The sequence below is a fragment of the Schistocerca serialis genome, chromosome 1 (assembly GCF_023864345.2).
Source record: "Schistocerca serialis cubense isolate TAMUIC-IGC-003099 chromosome 1, iqSchSeri2.2, whole genome shotgun sequence".
Classification (NCBI taxonomy): domain Eukaryota; kingdom Metazoa; phylum Arthropoda; class Insecta; order Orthoptera; family Acrididae; genus Schistocerca; species Schistocerca serialis.
The window spans coordinates 1,059,464,347-1,059,482,354 of NC_064638.1; positions in this window are offsets into that span (position 1 = coordinate 1,059,464,347).

An 18,008-nucleotide genomic window follows, 5' to 3' on the forward strand; every position below is an offset into this window, starting at 1 on the left:
TAGTCGAAAAGCGTTGGGTGAGGAGGGACTGGCAGACTTTTCGCGATCCCGTCGACCGTCGCCTGCTTAGACGACTAGAAGCCCAGGTAAAGCGAAGGTTACCGGAGCACAGAGACCCCAGCTGGGAAGAACAGCTCAGAGAGGACACAAGAGAAGTATGGAAGAGTATGAAAGCGCTGAAGGCTACACTCAGCATTCAAAGGCCACACCGAGGAGAAAACAAATTACTTTAAGATAACGAGGAGACGCTAGAAGTGTTAGAAGCATCGCTGGAGTCACAATTTCGAACTCACGTCACCGTCGATGACGTGAGCGATAGGCAGGCAGAAGTAATAATCGGACAAGTGGCTCAGTGGAGGCAAGAGAGGATAGAAACAGAATTTACTGCGGTTTCTGATCGCCTTGTATGTGCCTACATCAGACAACTAGGGAACAACAAATCCCCCAGACCTGACAAGGTCCGTGCCCCTTACCTAAAACACCTTCCTCCTACAGCAATCACTTACCTCACCGCCATATATAACCAGTGCCTTTCCCTAACCGCGTGGAAAACAGCTCACGTCGTAATCCTAACCAAGCACGATAAAAACCCCATCATTCCCGAGAGCTACAGACCCATTTCACTCCCATACTTTCTAGAGAAAATACCGGAGTGCCTTATCCACAGAGCCCTTACCCAATTCCTGAGAGAGAATAACATAATCTTCCCTGAGCAGGTTGGCTTCCATCCTGAATGTAGCACTGTCCATCAACCCCCACATCTGGTTGAACATATATGCAAGGCGAGAGATATAAAACATAGCACAGTAGCGGTATTTATCAACATCGAGAAAGCGTTCGACAAAGTCTGACATGATGGCGTAATATATAAGTTACTCCAGTTAGACATTTCAGGACACATAATACACATAATTAACTCGTTCCTGGCAGAAGTGCGGCAATCATGTTAATACGCTCAGGGATGCTGTGGCCGTGGTCCCGCAGGTGTCGATTCTGGGTCCCATACTATACTCCCTATATACAAATGACATACAAAAACTGGAAGGCAATGAACTGGGGCTTTACGCTAATGGTACAGCGGTATATAAAAGCAGTAGGAACCTCAACTTTATAGTGAGGAAACTACAAAATCACCTGTACGAAATAGTAAGCTGCTGTAACACATGGAAGATTAAAATAAATCCAGAAAGAACAATAGCGATAATGTTCACCAGTAAGGTAATCCCCCAAGCAGGCAGATTTCGGTTGGAGGCAGAGACATAGACTGGAGCGACTCGGCAACCTACCCAGGACTAGAGATAGATAAAAAGCTGACATTTGGAAAACAAATAAACAGGGCTCGGAAAAAAGGCAGTACAGCATTTAATCGCCTGTACCCGCTCCTCAGGGGTGGGGGGCTGACAGTAGAAACGAAGCTGCGACTGTACAGAGCTGTTATCCTCCCTACCATATTACATGGATCAGAAGTTTGGTCAATGGCGGCAGACACCCATCTGCACAGACTTCAAACTCTGCAAAACCGTATCCCTCGTGCCATAGCAGATGCCAATAGATGTACGTCCAACACACATTTCAAAGAATTATTAGGCGAACCATCCATATTCACATACGTTAAAAGGAAGTCAGTAACTAATTCACCAGCTAGGCACACAATACCTCACCGCTTCAAATAATAGACCACTATCCACAGACAGTTTTGGGAATAACAGATACAGACATACAGTCATGCATACAAACAATCATCTTGACGAATAAATAAAATCCGTCCTCAAACACTCATTTAGCCATGCTAGAAGTCAGACTGGCAAAGCCCTGTGGTGCTTCAAATGGAAATACACTCCTGCAAATTGAAATAAGAACACCGTGAATTCATTGTCCCAGGAAGGGGAAACTTTATTCACACATTCCTGGGGTCAGATACATCACATGATCACACTGACAGAACCACAGGCACATAGACACAGGCAACAGAGCATGCACAATGTCGGCACTAGTACAGTGTATATCCACCTTTCGCAGCAATGCAGGCTGCTATTCTCCCATGGAGACGATCGTAGAGATGCTGGATGTAGTTCTGTGGAACGGCTTGCCATGCCATTTCCACCTGGCGCCTCAGTTAGACCAGCGTTCGTGCTGGACGTGCAGACCGCGTGAGACGACGCTTCATCCAGTCCCAAACATGCTCAATGGGGGACAGATCCGGAGATCTTGCTGGCCAGGGTAGTTGACTTACACCTTCTAGAGCACGTTGGGTGGCACGGGATACATGCGGACGTGCATTGTCCTGTTGGAACAGCAAGTTCCCTTGCCGGTCTAGGAATGGTAGAACGATGGGTTCGATGACGGTTTGGATGTACCGTGCACTATTCAGTGTCCCCTCGACGATCACCAGTGGTGTACGGCCAGTGTAGGAGATCGCTCCCCACACCATGATGCCGGGTGTTGGCCCTGTGTGCCTCGGTCGTATGCAGTCCTGATTGTGGCGCTCACCTGCATGGCGCCAAACACGCATACGACCATCATTGGCACCAAGGCAGAAGCGGCTCTCATCGCTGAAGACGACACGTCTCCATTCGTCCCTCCATTCACGCCTGTCGCGACACCACTGGAGGCGGGCTGCACGATGTCGGGGCGTGAGCGGAAGACGGCCTAACGGTGTGCGGGACCGTAGCCCAGCTTCATGGAGACGGTTGCGAATGGTCCTCGCCGATACCCCAGGAGCAACAGTGTCCCTAATTTGCTGGGAAGTGGCGGTGCGGTCCCCTACGGCACTGCGTAGGATCCTACGGTCTTGGCGTGCATCCGTGCGTCGCTGCGGTCCGGTCCCAGGTCGACGGGCACGTGCACCTTCCGCCGACCACTGGCGACAACATCGATGTACTGTGGAGACCTCACGCCCCAAGTGTTGAGCAATTCGGCGGTACGTCCACCCGGCCTCCCGCATGCCCACTATACGCCCTCGCTCAAAGTCCGTCAACTGCACATACGGTTCACGTCCACGCTGTCGCGGCATGCTACCAGTGTTAAAGACTGCGATGGAGCTCCGTATGCCACGGCAAACTGGCTGACACTGACGGCGGCGGTGCACAAATGCTGCGCAGCTAGCGCCATTCGACGGCCAACACCGCGGTTCCTGGTGTGTCCGCTGTGCCATGCGTGTGATCGTTGCTTGTACAGCCCTCTCGCAGTGTCCGGAGCAAGTATGGTGGGTCTGACACACCGGTGTCAATGTGTTCTTTTTTCCATTTCCAGGAGTGTACATATAGGATTGTGGCCATACACTTTCCTCCTTCATGTATCAGCAAAACGAAGAGCGAGCAGGCAATTCCCCTCTGTCTCTACCGCACTGCGTCATGAAAAGCAGCTGCAGGGTATTTCACAAAGTTATACCAACCCTTCCGCAGTTTGGCACTGGCGACACAGTTGCAAACGGACACAGGGATGTTTAATTTTCACAACGTGTGTTAGCACTATCCTGAACGCAGATATGAGTTGATAATAATACAAACGCAAGAAATGCATATGGATAGATTCTGTGTTAGTCTCTGCACGCTGCTACAGGGAAAATTCGTTCCTTGTTACTCTTTACAGTAGTTGTAGCGATCTTCAGGTAAAGGTGACTTCCTCCGCCAAGAAATTGCCCGCCTTTCAGTTTACAGACACACTATATCTCCCCAGCGTTTCCTGTCAAAAAAAAAAGTCAAATGTGCATGAATTCCTAAGGGACTAAACTGCTGAGGTCATCGGTCCCTAGACCTACACACTACTTAAACTAGCTTATGCTAAGAACAACACACACCCATGCCCAAGGGAGGACTCGAACCTCCGGCGAGAGAGGCCGCGCAATCCGTGACATAGCGCCTCTAACCGCACGGCCACTCCGGTTTCCTGTCCAGTTCTCTTATGCAACTATAAAAAATAACTTCACTGAGCTTGTGTTTACTGGAGTTATTTTCAGTTTGTTAAGTGAGTACTTACTTGCATTTGTTTTAAACGAGGTTTCCTGTAAAATACGTTCCTATAGACAATAGCTTCAAAGTGCTTAATTTATAACTGTGATGCTGTCAGTGAGCTATGTAGTGTTGGTGGGAAAGTGACTGAAACGGTGAACGTGATATCTTGCTGCTGTCTGTCGTTGACAGCTTATTGTAAAGCCTCGTAACCATGTTTTAGCCACTTGCTGGTGAATTGCTGCACTCCCTCACCATTAATTGTGTTACTGTCAGACTCCACAAATCTCTCCATTGCATGAACTACTGGCACTTGTGGACTGGTTAGAACTGAGTAGAGCCAGTGACCACACATCTTCATTACATCTTGCAAGATGGGTCTCGTTACGTATAGTGGAATGGGACTAATCATGTTTAACTCTGGAATGGTTACCTGCTGAAATGAATTGCTTGACTTGTGTTGAAATATCTGAAGTTTCCTTACGCCTAGATTGCCTACTTCTATTTCTGAGGAGACAATTTAAGCCTCTGGGCCTCGTCAACTGTTGCGAGAGCTGAGACTGGGGCGACGTGCTTGATGACTTCAAGCTGCGAAAAGCTTTCGAGCCATTGGTGGAGGAAACCATGAAACTGACATCGTCGAATGCGTATTAACAGCGTGTTACATTTGCGGTAGGCACATCACTGTCGTAGATAGATGACAGATCCGGCTGTTGATTCTTTTTACATAATAGCTTATTTCACAATTGCAGATAAATAATTAATAAACGGAAAGTAGCTGAGTGAAATTATTTTGTCTTGTCGCTCGACTGTATTGCTGTGGAGATATAATCGGTCTGTAAAATGAAAAGCTAGCAGCACTCGGGGTGGAGGAAGTTGCCTTTCCCTTAAGAACGCTACAGCTGCCGTGTAGGATGACTAGAAATTCATTTCCCTCTAGATTCATTGTATAACTGTGTGTAGAGGTTCACGTAGATCCTGTACATATGCGTTAATTGCGTTAGTGTAATTAGTAATGTCTTTCTGTACTCCACGTAGTTTTAAAGCACTTTGGCACCACCTCCCCTTCCCCACCAGCATGTCTGCACACTGCGACGCCAATTATTGATAAGGCGTGCTGCAGAAGGGTCTGTCCAACTTTGTGAAAAGCACTGTAATTGCTTCTTGCGAAGTAGTGCAGTAGAGAGAAACGGGAAGTGCCTGCTCGCTCTTCATTTTGCAGTCGTATGAAGGAGAAAAGTGGATAACTACAATCCGGCGACATACCTTCGCTCACGTTTCTAATCTTCGTCCCTACCTTTCCACTCTATTACAGCTCCAAAACAAAATATACCCCTAAATACGGTTCTACTGCACTTAGATGTGGCACAAACATTTAATATTTGTTCGTATTCCACGTTATTTAACAATATACATGAATTTCATACCATTAAAACATTATTTTTGATATTCTGCAGTTTTTCTGTCCCCTGCAACTATTAGTCCAAGGGAAAAAAATGAAATGTCTTTTTTTTTTTTTTTTTTTTTTTTTTTTTTTTTTTTTTTTTTTTTTTTTTTTTGCAGGGAATTTAATGTAGTTTAATTTAGTCCTGGGAAACATTTTCGCCAGATGCCGTGGCTTACGAGACATTTAAGAAAAACGAAAAAGCGACCTTTAAAGCCGTGCTCCTCAACATCCCCCACCCCCATCTTCGCCTGCCCCCGCCGCCCCCCCCCCCCCGCCCCCCGCCATGCTCACACATTGAACATTCGATCTTAAGTCTCATTATTTATTTATATACATTAATTTTATACCATTAGAACACAATTTACAATAATCTGCGATTTTTCCATTCCCTGCAACGAGGAAACTATTAATCGTAGGGAAAAAATCAATAGAATTTTTAGCAGGGAATGTAACTTAGTCCCCTGAAACATTTTCGGCAAGATATTCAAGGAAAACATTTAAAGTTACCTTTAATGCCTCCTCCCACTCCCATTCGCGCCCGTGCCCCCACCCACGCCTCTGCCCCCGCCCCCCAAGCTCACACCCCAACAGTCAGGAGTTTCAGTATGTCTTTCATCACCCCCCCCCTACCCCCTCCCTAACGCTGTATAAAATTTTGAGACTACATAAATTTTCCTGTGTTACTGGGCTGAATTCACACCGTCTGCGCTGTCATTGTCCACCAGTTAACTAGATCAGGGATTCCCAACAAAATTTTCTCGAGGACCCCCTCATCGAGCATGATTGGTACCTTGTCATATCACGGTATCAAGTACCTAAAAAAGCCAAATTAAGAGTCTTTTTATACGTTTTCTGTTTTTGGTACTTAGAAAAAGCATTGACATATTTATTATTGAAAAAATATGGAACTTAAAACTTTTTCAATTTAGTCATCATTATTATTGTTAAATTTCTGATTATTGCTCAGAATCTTTGTCTTCAAATCTGGGTGTTTAGTATAACAAACTCTTTAAAAAAATAAGTCAGTTGGCTCTAGGAACAAGCTAGACGCAGACGTTAGCGTTCGCTAAAGCTCTGCTCATGCAGGAAGCGGCCAAAACTAAAAAATCTGTTATCATACGAAATATATTTAACATATTTTTTAGTGTCATAGCATCTTGCGGACCCCTCTCGCATTCCTCACGGACCCCTGGGGGTCCGCGGACCACCTCTTGGGAACCACTGAATCAGATAGTCAAATTTGGATTTTATTTGGTTAAGAACAGTGTTTATATTCACACACAATAATTTTGGAAACTAAGTAGTGTGTCTGTTCCGTTACAATTGGCATTACCTGCAACCTTTACTACATACGAGATTTTTGTCTTCGTAAAGTAACGCGGCCGGACAGTTTGGCGTTGTTATTGAGTGTTACGCACTTTATCTCATCAAAAGTATCCAGGCACCTATTTGTTGATATTAATACGAGGTGTGTCCACCCTTCGCCTTTATGACTGCTTAAAGTCTGCTGAGGACACTTTCAGTGAGGGGTTTGAAGGCCTATGGAGGAATACCAGCCCATTCTTCCTCAAAAGCCGAAACCAGAGGATGAAGTGACTGTGGACGCTGGAGTCTAGAACGAAGACTACCTTCTACCTTGTCCTAAAGACGCTAGACTCTAGAACCTAGTGTAGCTTCTACCTTGTCCCAAAGGTGTACCACAGGGTTCAGGTCGAAATTATGGGCAGCCCAGTCCATTTCGGATATGTTATAATCGACAGACCACTGCCAGGCCGATGCTGCTTTGTGACAGGATGCATTGTCATGCTGACAGAACCATCATCTCTGAACTGTTCTTCTACTGTGCGCAATAACGGAACCACTCCCTATCCACTGGAACCATTCCCGTGCCACACAACCACCAACTCCGTGCTTCAGTGTTGGCCCTACACATGATGATGACAGCCACGCGGGATTAGCCGAGCGGTCTCAGGCGCTGCGTTCATGGACTGTGTGGCTGGTCCCGGCTGAGGTTCGAGTCCTCCCTCGGGCATGGGTGTGTGTGTTTGTCCTTAGGATAATTTAGGTTAAGTAGTGTGTAAGCTTCGGGACTGATTACCTTATCAGTTAAGTCCCATAAGATTTCACGCACATTTGAACACATGATGACAGGCGACGTTCTCCAGGCAGTACGAGAGGTCTGCGTGGTATTGGTTTAGCTCAGGTTGTTCGTGTTTCTACTTGACAATCACACCACCAACAGCTTTAGAGGTGTTGAAATGTGTCTGATGGATTTGCAACCCCTTTTGACATCCGCCCGCATCTCGTGGTCGTGCGGTAGCGTTCTCGCTTCCCACGCCCGGGTTCCCGGGTTCGATTCCCGGCGGGGTCAGGGATTTTCTCTGCCTCGTGATGGCTGGGTGTTGTGTGCTGTCCTTAGGTTAGTTAGGTTTAAGTAGTTCTAAGTTCTAGGGGACTTATGACCACAGCAGTTGAGTCCCATAGTGCTCAGAGCCATTTTGACATCCAATGACTGGTTAACATTCAAAGTCAATCAGCTCTCCTGACAGACCCACTCTGCTATTAGTGCTGCTCTACTGGCTACACCGTATTCCAGGCATCCTTTCATAATGGTGCATCCGCCACTCGTGGCGTCTAGTGGCCATTCCGCATTCTATAAACTTGTCCGGATAATTTTCATCACATAGTGTACACATAGTTTTGTGTCTCTTCCTCTCTGCATGTATCGAATAAATATTATAACTCTTAGTTTTCCCTCTTTCTTATGGGAATCGAATCTGTGACAGTGCACAAGGGAAAATATTTATGAACGCAGTAATTAACTAACCTCTATCATCACTGTTTGTCTCACTGTCACTTGAAGGAACACGATTACGTGGGGAAAAACTAATGTTTATATTGCTTCACTAATTGTTTATATTTGCGAGCAAGGTTTCGGACTATTAACCCATTATCTATCATAACAATGAAATGTATTGTTGTCCACCACGGTATAAATGTAAACAACGAAGTTGATGACAGAAATAACAAAGAAGGTATAACCACAGAAATTAATTTCTAATACAAAATAACACAGTCACACTCATAGAAATAAATAACTGGCAAAATCTTGTAAGACAGAGCGCAACTAAACAAAATCGGTTCGGGAAACATTCAGGCTAATAACGTGAAACCTATGTCGCAATAATAAATAACCGTACGGAAGCAGGGGACTATTAGTATTGAAGTTCTGCTTATGGTTGAACGAGGTACGACGCATTCATAACGTTTATGACACTAGTAGGCTTCCTGTAGTTGCTAGGACGTTTAGCTGAATGGAATAGTAATTAGAACGTCAAGTCTAACTACACAGTTCATTACGTTGTACCATATAATTTAGCACATTGCCGTTGCGTTACGTAATCTGCCAGCTGGACTAAGGCTACACCGTTACAAAGGAATGTGCGGACGTAAATGAATTAAATTAAGTTTTAAACTCTGAAATCAACAGCATATATACTCGTCTTGTGGTGCAGTTCTTGTTGTTGTCTCCGTGCTTGCTAAGAAGATGGGATGAGAAGTTCCGCCTTATGCAAGACACCTTTCTTCTTTTTGTTTCACCCATACATGTTTCAGCACTTTTGTGCTATCGTCAGAGGGTTCTATTTTTATTTTTAACTGTAAATTTGTTGTTAACATATTAACATTTGCGTCGCTTACAACATTATGTAAAAGTTGCATTTGTAACTTAATTGGCGAAAAGTGGGTGTAATCATAAGTAACATACCTTACATGATGTTATTGTCCACGTTTTTTGGTAGCTGTTCTGCTACACAATATACAACTTGTCATCTGCAAACAGCAAAACGTAATTTATTTTCTGTTTGTTATGCATTTACGAACGGAAATGAGACTGTATCACGTTTTCTTTCTGTAACTTACAGTTTTGAAGTTGTGGTACGTTTTCCTGTGTTGTTGCCTGTTTGCCTATTTACTTCACCAACAACACAGGAAAACGTACCACAACTTCAAAACTGTAAGTTACAGAAAGAAAACGTGATACAGTCTCATTTCCGTTCGTAAATGCATAACAAACAGAAAATAAATTACGTTTTGCTGTTTGCAGATGACAAGTTGTATATTGTGTAGCAGAACAGCTACCAAAAAACGTGGACAATAACATCATGTAAGGTATGTTACTTATGATTACACCCACTTTTCGCCAATTAAGTTACAAATGCAACTTTTACATAATGTTGTAAGCGACGCAAATGTTAATATGTTAACAACAAATTTACAGTTAAAAATAAAAATAGAACCCTCTGACGATAGCACAAAAGTGCTGAAACATGTATGGGTGAAACAAAAGAAGAAAGGTGTCTTGCATAAGGCGGAACTTCTCATCCCACCCAGAATATATACTATAACAAAACTTTGCTTCTTTTATTAACTAATGCTGTGAGAAGTACGTCGAAAAAGAGTCATGCGTAACAGAAATTAGGGTTGAGAGACGGCCGGTTCGGTAAAGGGCACCTTTTATGTATCGCAGAATTGCTCCACGCTCGGCCTAAGTAGTTTGTTTTATCACAGAGATTCAGTTATGCGTCGCTTCCAGCTGAGTGAAATCATTCATGTAGGGATTTCCGGTAACACGATGGTGCTTCGCTACCAGGTCATTTGGAGCGCTGCAAATTTGTGAGTTTTCCATCATCTCGTTTTCTTCTATATTTGTTTCTGTTGTTTCGTTGTAAACAGAAGCTCGTTTAATCGTATTGTGTTCCTAATTACAACTTCTTTTGTGTACAGCACTCTTTGAATTGCATCGTAAATATGTTGCTGTCATTCTGCTTGACTTTCTCTCGCATACATAATGTTGGGTGGAGTAAGTGGTTACATATTTGTTTTTGTTTAAGCTGGTTTTGTCGCACAGTGTTCTGTTGGCATTTGTTCCTGCTTAGGAATCCGTGTGTGAACTGTACAACTTGAATGTTTTTCAAAGCTACTGCTCGCAGTCCACGAAGGCCAGTTTATTTTCATTTTTTTATTATATTTTTATTTTTATTTTTTTGTGAAGTCAAATCTGTCGCAAATAAAAAACTCAGTGAAAACCCAATGAAGCTTTAAGTAGATACACTGCGTAGGGCCTCAAGTATACCTAGATGATCGCACTTTTTAGTGCTGAACGCATAGTGAGCACGTAAAGATACCTACAACAGCCGGCCGGAGTGGCCGAGTGGTTAAAGGCGCTACAGTCTGGAACCGCACGACCGCTACGGTCGCAGGTTCGAATCCTGCCTCGGGCATGGATGTGTGTGATATCCTTAGGTTAGTTAGGTTTAAGTAGTTCTACGTTCTAGGGGACTTATGACCACAGCAGTTGAGTCCCATAGTGCTCAGAGCCATTTGAACCATTTTTGATACCTACAACAATAGAGTCTCCTACCAGGTGTAAAGCGCGTGCTGTCATTCGATTTCTTCGTTCTGCTGTCATACAACCCACATAATGTAATTGTCACGAGTGACAGTGAAGCGCAGCAATGATACAGGAACTTTGAACCAGCAGTCAAGGAGGGAAGAGGGTCTCAACCGTCGGTCTTGCTCAGAGAGTATCAGGCGGTTATGGAAAATCTTTTACGAAGCGCAATTCAGAGCAGGCGAAGCGTAATGTTGTTATCAGGCATTTTTCGTCACAATGGCCGTCGCATACTGCAGTGCAACAAAACGCTTCTGCGACGTTTTCGTTAAGCATTTTGGCACAGGCAACAAGCTACAAACCAGAGCAGAGAATTGGTGGAAAGCAGAGAAGGCAGCCTTCTAACACGGGGAATTGGAAAATTAGTACAACGCTACGACAAACGTCTACATCGGAGCGGTGACTACGTAGAGAAGTAGTTAGAGGGAGTAGCTAAATGTTGCAATTAAAAAATGTTTGATTTTCACTGTGGTTTCGATTTTTCCGGACTTTGATGAAACAACTGCCTTCATATTTCATTTTTGTTCCCATCCGTTTTTTTTCTGCTTTCTCACATTTAGTGTGGAACTCCAAGACAGCAGTTTCTAACGGAATTGATATTCGACTTCATGCCGTCTTGTTAAGAGTATGATACGTAACTCTGAATGGCATTGCTTCTCCAATAAATTATGCTTTGTATTCCTTTGCCTAGACCTTTCTTACTTGCGAATACTAAAAATGCAGAAGTAATTACGAAAGTGTTTCCAGCTGTTATTAACAGGCGCAACATATCACACATTTAAGCAAAAATCACATCAATGAAAAATTTAGAGACGATAATACGCTCTCGCCTCCTTTCGTTAGTGAATTCTGTGTAATAAGAGTTAAGTAAATGGAGTAGCGTTCAATACGGTGAAAGTACGTTCACAATATAACGAAGAATTTCATATCGAAATATTGTTTCTGCAGTAACTAGCACAATAACTTCGCATACTGGCACCAAAACTACAAAGCATACTCAATAGAAACAAGCGATACCATTAAAAGCAGAATTACGTACTAATTCTATGATAAGATGTAATAAAGTCGAATGCCACATCTGTCCAAACCTGCTAACGTTAGATTTTTCCATTCAATGATGCAAACAAAAATAAAATAGAATACGTTAAACATACTTACAACACAATCAAATCGAACATTTCACACACAGATTAATAAGCAGAAAAAAAACATACACGAGTCAAACATCGTGTTTGGGAACAGTTTGTTTTATATGAAACAAAAACACATACGGAAGATTTACTCCACCCACCACCGTGGCTGTGAGCAAAAATCAAGCAGAGTACGGCGAACATGCTTACAACGCAATACAAAGAGTGCAATACACACAAGATGTGCGATGAAACCAACATTTGTGTCACGTAGATAACTTAAGGTTTTCACAAGCTATAGTGCAATTACTTTCATTTGAATATGACCACAGTGTCGAAATTGGAATATTGGATTTTATAAAATAAACAACCTTACAGCCGAAAGGCAATCGTGATGTCATTTACAAAATTTTGCATGAGTGTGAATCCCAGCTAAGAGAAGTTACTTTTTGATAGAGACTTCTCGAATATATAACAAGGTGACAAGCATGTTTCAGGTCGCGCGCTTTACCACTAGTCTATGACACCCGCCTCTAAAGTATACATGAAAAAATAATGTCACCTCTACTCGTTTTTCTAAAGGGAAGAATACGTATTTTCGCGCCATATTCCCCCACATTCAAAGCCAGACCATTAGGAGCACTGCTGTCGTGTCTGCTTCCATATTCCATATTACAACATGGGCAATGTACCTCTTACTTTATGGTGTTCTATGATTGCCTCTTTCTGCTAGAACGCGTTACCAGTTTCTAGGCGACAGAATTTCATTCTGCTCTGTCACGCTTTGCGAGACAAAACTACTTTTTCTTTCTTGTTCGTCTTTCGGGGAAGCATTCTGTGCTGTAGAAGAAGCTTTGCAGACTTTTATCTAGTGCGAATAAAATGGCGTTTGACCACCAAACATGGGTGTTATGATAAGATCGCAGCCAGCTGCAACCATTGCAGTCTCTTACATATAATAGGGTATTTTGCTAATTCCTGAAAATTGTCTGAAATGAATAATTAGGCAGTCATTTTTTGCTCGTAACATACTTTTCTTCCTCTTGAATTTCGATATACTTCTATAAAAACGGAAAGGAAATTCAAACAAATTAAAAGCCCAGTAAAACGCTCCATTCGAGTCATGTGATGCCTGTGACGTCACTGGCTAGCTCGCTGCTCCAACTCTCAAAACGCTAATTCACAGTGATGTCTTTCTTTGGAATTTGCATTTCGGAAAATGGGTTACAAATGGTGTATAGTAGCACGTTGTACAAACACACCTATAAAAACTCCCAAAAGTTCTTTTGAGTGTTCCAGAGAATAGAAGAAGCGTAAAATGTGATAGCACTGTACCGGCAAACTGCCACCACGTCGATGCACAAGTTCACCGATCCATTAAAAATGTGTTGCTCTGTGAAGTTAATTTTAATTGACCTCCTAGATACGCTTTTCCCCTTTCAAAAGGAAGGATAGCATCATTCGACGAAATTAAACTCTTAGTGAAAATTGTTGTTTTATCCACCTTCACGTAAATTAGTGGGTAGTTCAGTTGCTAGAGTGACAGACCGTCCAATTTTATAAGATGATGTCCATACATCACTGGTTCGAGACCAACCCAAACAATGTTTTAAAATATTTGTAAAAGGACTCGATAGTCCTCCCCTATGAAAACCAAATCACAAATCCAACATGTAGTTTTATCATCGTATGGAAGGGCAAACTCTTACTGCTGAACTGCTTCAAGCGGTGGAGGATCATGTATTTATATCAGAAAAGGAACTCAGTTCAAATCAAGACATGACCTCAGTACAGCAAGTGAAGACAAACAGTTTGGAATATCATGTATTGGATTAACAGGGCCACCACGTCGACGCACAAGTTCACTAACTCCATTAAAAATGTGTTACACTGTGGAGTTAGCTTTAATTGATATCACCAGTGGTAGCGTGGACACTTCTTTCAATAAATTAACAGAAGTTCTAGACAATGTCTCAAGTACAAAAATTAAGACAACTCTGTGTGGGGACATTAACGTCAACACAGATATCATTAATGAATCCAGCAGCACCCTCATAAATATCCTTCAACGTTTTGGCATGTCCCTATTGGTCAATAGTGGTCATAAATATGGACAGGGAAAAATGTGATGTATCTGTAAAAGATCTCGGACTGTCAGCCCACCTCTCAAACAACAACAGTAAAATCAGGCATCGAATCATTACCTGAACTACAAGCCTACAAACGACATCTATCAGAAATCAAAATAAAAGATTTTTCAAAGGAACTAGCAAAACAAAGCTGGGATGAAGAGTATAAGGAAACCAAAGTGAATATGAAATTCTCTAAATTCTCCACATTATTTACGAGGGCAGTTCAATAAGTAATGCAACACTTTTTTTTCTGAAACAGGGGTTGTTTTATTCAGCATTGAAATACACCAGGTTACTCCTCAATCTTTTAGCTACACAACACTATTTTTCAACGTAATCTCCATTCAATGCTACGGCCTTACGCCACCTTGAAATGAGGGCCTATATGCCTGCACGGTACCATTCTACTGGTCGATGTCGGAGCCAACGTCGTACTGCATCAATAACTTCTTCATCATCCGCGTAGTGCCTCCCACGGATTGCGTCCTTCATTGGGCCAAACATATGGAAATCCGACGGTGCGAGATCGGGGCTGTAGGGTGCATGAGGAAGAACAGTCCACTGAAGTTTTGTGAGCTCCTCTCGGGTACGAAGACTTGTGTGAGGTCTTGCGTTGTCATGAAAAAGGAGAAGTTCGTTCTGATTTTTGTGCCTACGAACACGCTGAAGTCGTTTCTTCAATTTCTGAAGAGTAGCACAATACACTTCAGAGTTGATCGTTTGACCATGGGGAAGGACATCGAACAGAATAACCCCTTCAGCGTCCCAGAAGACTGTAACCATGACTTTACCGGCTGAGGGTATGGCTTTAAACTTTTTCTTGGTAGGGGAGTGGGTGTGGCGCCACTCCATTGATTGCCGATTTGTTTCAGGTTCGAAGTGATGAACCCACGTTTCATCGCCTGTAACAATCTTTGACAAGAAGTTGTCACCCTCAGCCACACGACGAGCAAGCAATTCCGCACAGATGGTTCTCCTTTGCTCTTTATGGTGTTCGGTTAGACAACGAGGGACCCAGCGGGAACAAACCTTTGAATATCCCAACTGGTGAACAATTGTGACAGCACTACCAAGTTAAGCACTGAGTTGTTTGATGGTGATCCGTCGATCATCTCGAACGAGTGTGTTCGCACGCTCTGCCTTTGCAGGAGTCACAGCTGTGCACGGCCGGCCCGCACGCGGGAGATCAGACAGTCTTGCTTGACCTTGCGGCGATGATGACACACGCTTTGCCCAACGACTCACCGTGCTTTTGTCCACTGCCAGATCACCGTAGACATTCTGCAAGCGCCTATGAATATCTGAGATGCCCTGGTTTTCCGCCAAAAGAAACTCGATCACTGCCCGTTGTTTGCAACGCACATCCGTTACAGACGCCATTTTAACAGCTCCGTACAACGCTGCCACCTGTCGGAAGTCAATGAAACTATACGAGACGAAGCGGGAATGTTTGAAAATATTCCACAAGAAATTTCCGGTTTTTTCAACCAAAATTGGCCGAGAAAAAAAATGTGTTGTATTACTTATTGAACTGCCCTCGTAAACTGAACTTTGAAAAGGCATTTCCAAAAGTATGCATGTCTGTATCAAAATCTCACAAAACAGATGGATAACAGCAGGTATTAAGAAGTCCTCCCAAACACTCAAATACCCTAGTTCCATGAAAAATAGTCGCATTGATTCAGACTTCTTAAATTTCTATCATAGATACAAAAAGATCTATAGGAAGGTGTTGACTGCTGCAAAAAAGTCATTTAATGACAAAATAATATATAACGCAGAGAATAAAAGCAAAGCAGTCTGGGATGTCATAAAAAAGGAAATGAGGAGAGGCAAAGAAATGCAGAATAGCATACTGCTAAGGGAGGGAGATACGGTAATAAATGATCCACAACACTTAGCGAACTATGTAACTGTGTATTTTTCAAGTATTGCAGAGAATTTACAGCCAAAATTCCCCAAAACAAATGTAACACCTGTAAATAATGTTGCACTAAATACAATGATGTTACTTCCAACCACAGAGAATGAAGTCAATAAAACTGTTCAAAAACTAAAAAATAAAAAGTCAGTAGGCTTAGATGAAGTACCAATGTGTGTACTGAAACAATACATAGAGATTATGCAAGGCCCCTTAACATATTCGTTAAACGAATCCTTCACATCAGGGCATTTCCAGAGCAGTTAAAACAGGCGAGAGTTGCACCTTTGCTTCAGCAAGGTAATGCAGAAGACATAGAAAATTACCAGCCCGTTTACCTGATGTCACCATTCTCAAAAATAATAGAAGCAATTATGAAAGCTTAATGAATTACCTGAATAAATACCATCTTTTACACGAATCACAATTTGGTTTACGAAGTGGCAAAAATACGAGGTCAGGCATAGTAGAATTCACAAAGGTTGTACTTCATACTCTTGACAAAGATGAGTGTGTCACCGGCATAGTTTTGGATCTTTCTAAGGGCTTTGATATAGTTGATCACAAGATTCTATTAAATAAATTAGAAGCATTAGGAATAAGAGGGGTACCTAATGACTGGTTTCGATCATACCTAGCAGATAGTGTACAAAGAGTAGAGATACTACATACTTCGAATAGGCCTAAACATTTAGTAAAACACTTATCAGAATAAAACTACATTAATATAGGGGTTCCACAAGGTAGTATATAAGGACCAAAACTAATCCTGATATACACCAATAACTTTCCCAGTAGTGCTACTCATGGTGAAAAAATTCTCTTTGCCGATGGCAGCAATATTATAGCTACTGAGAAAACAAGAGAACTCATTGCAAAGAAAGCTAATGAAGTTTTCAAGGATGTTTACGATTGGTCAATAAGCAATAAAGTGAAATTGAACAGAAAGAAAACTAATGCCATGAATTTCAGTTTGAAGAGGGAAAATGACAGTGTAAAATTAAATGTAGATGGCAGCTCTACAGACTGTGTAACAAACGCAAATTTTCTAGGAATGAATATTGATTCTCAGTTGAAGTAGTGTGGACACACGAAGGTACTTGCAAACAGAATGTCATCAGCATGTCATGCTCTTAGAATCCTATCATCAGTGTGTAACATGCAGTGTCTTTTAGTCACATACTATTCATATGTACACTCAAATGGTTCAAATGGCTCTGAGTACTATGAGCCTCAACATCTGAGATCATCAGTCCCCTAGAACTTAGAATTACTTACACCTAACTAACCTAAGGACATCACACACATCCATGCCCGAGGCAGGATCCGAACCTGCAACCGTAGCGGGGTAACAAATGCGCAAAATATGAACAGAGATTTGAAATTCCAGAAAAGAGCCATAAGAATCATAACCAAAAATGGTAGTGGAGCTCATTGTAAAGATCTGTTCAAAACATTGGGGATTTCAACTGCTCCGTGTGAATACATTTACAAGGCGATTTGTTGGCAGAACACTTATAAGATGCGACAGACCCACTAAAGAGACAGTCTGCGTTACACTTTTCCGTCCTCTGCTGGAATATTGCTGCACGGTATGGGATCCTTACCATGTGGGATTGACGGAGGACATCGAAAAAGTGCAAAGAGGGGCAGCTCGTTTCGTGTTACCGCGCAATAGGGGAAGAGTGTCACTGATTTGATACGCGAGTTGGGGTGGTGGTCACTGAAACAAAGGCGTTTTTCTTTGCGGCGAGATCTATTTACGCAATTTCAATCTGCAACTTTCTCTTCCGAATGCGAAAATATTTTGTTGACACCCACCTACTTAGGGAGAACTGATCATCGTAATAAAATAAGAGAAATTAGAGCTCGGACGGAAAGATTAAGGTGTTCTTTTTTCCCAGGCGCCATTCGAGAGTGGAATGGTAGAGAAATAGTATGAAAATGGTTCGATGGACCCTCTGCCAGGCACTTAA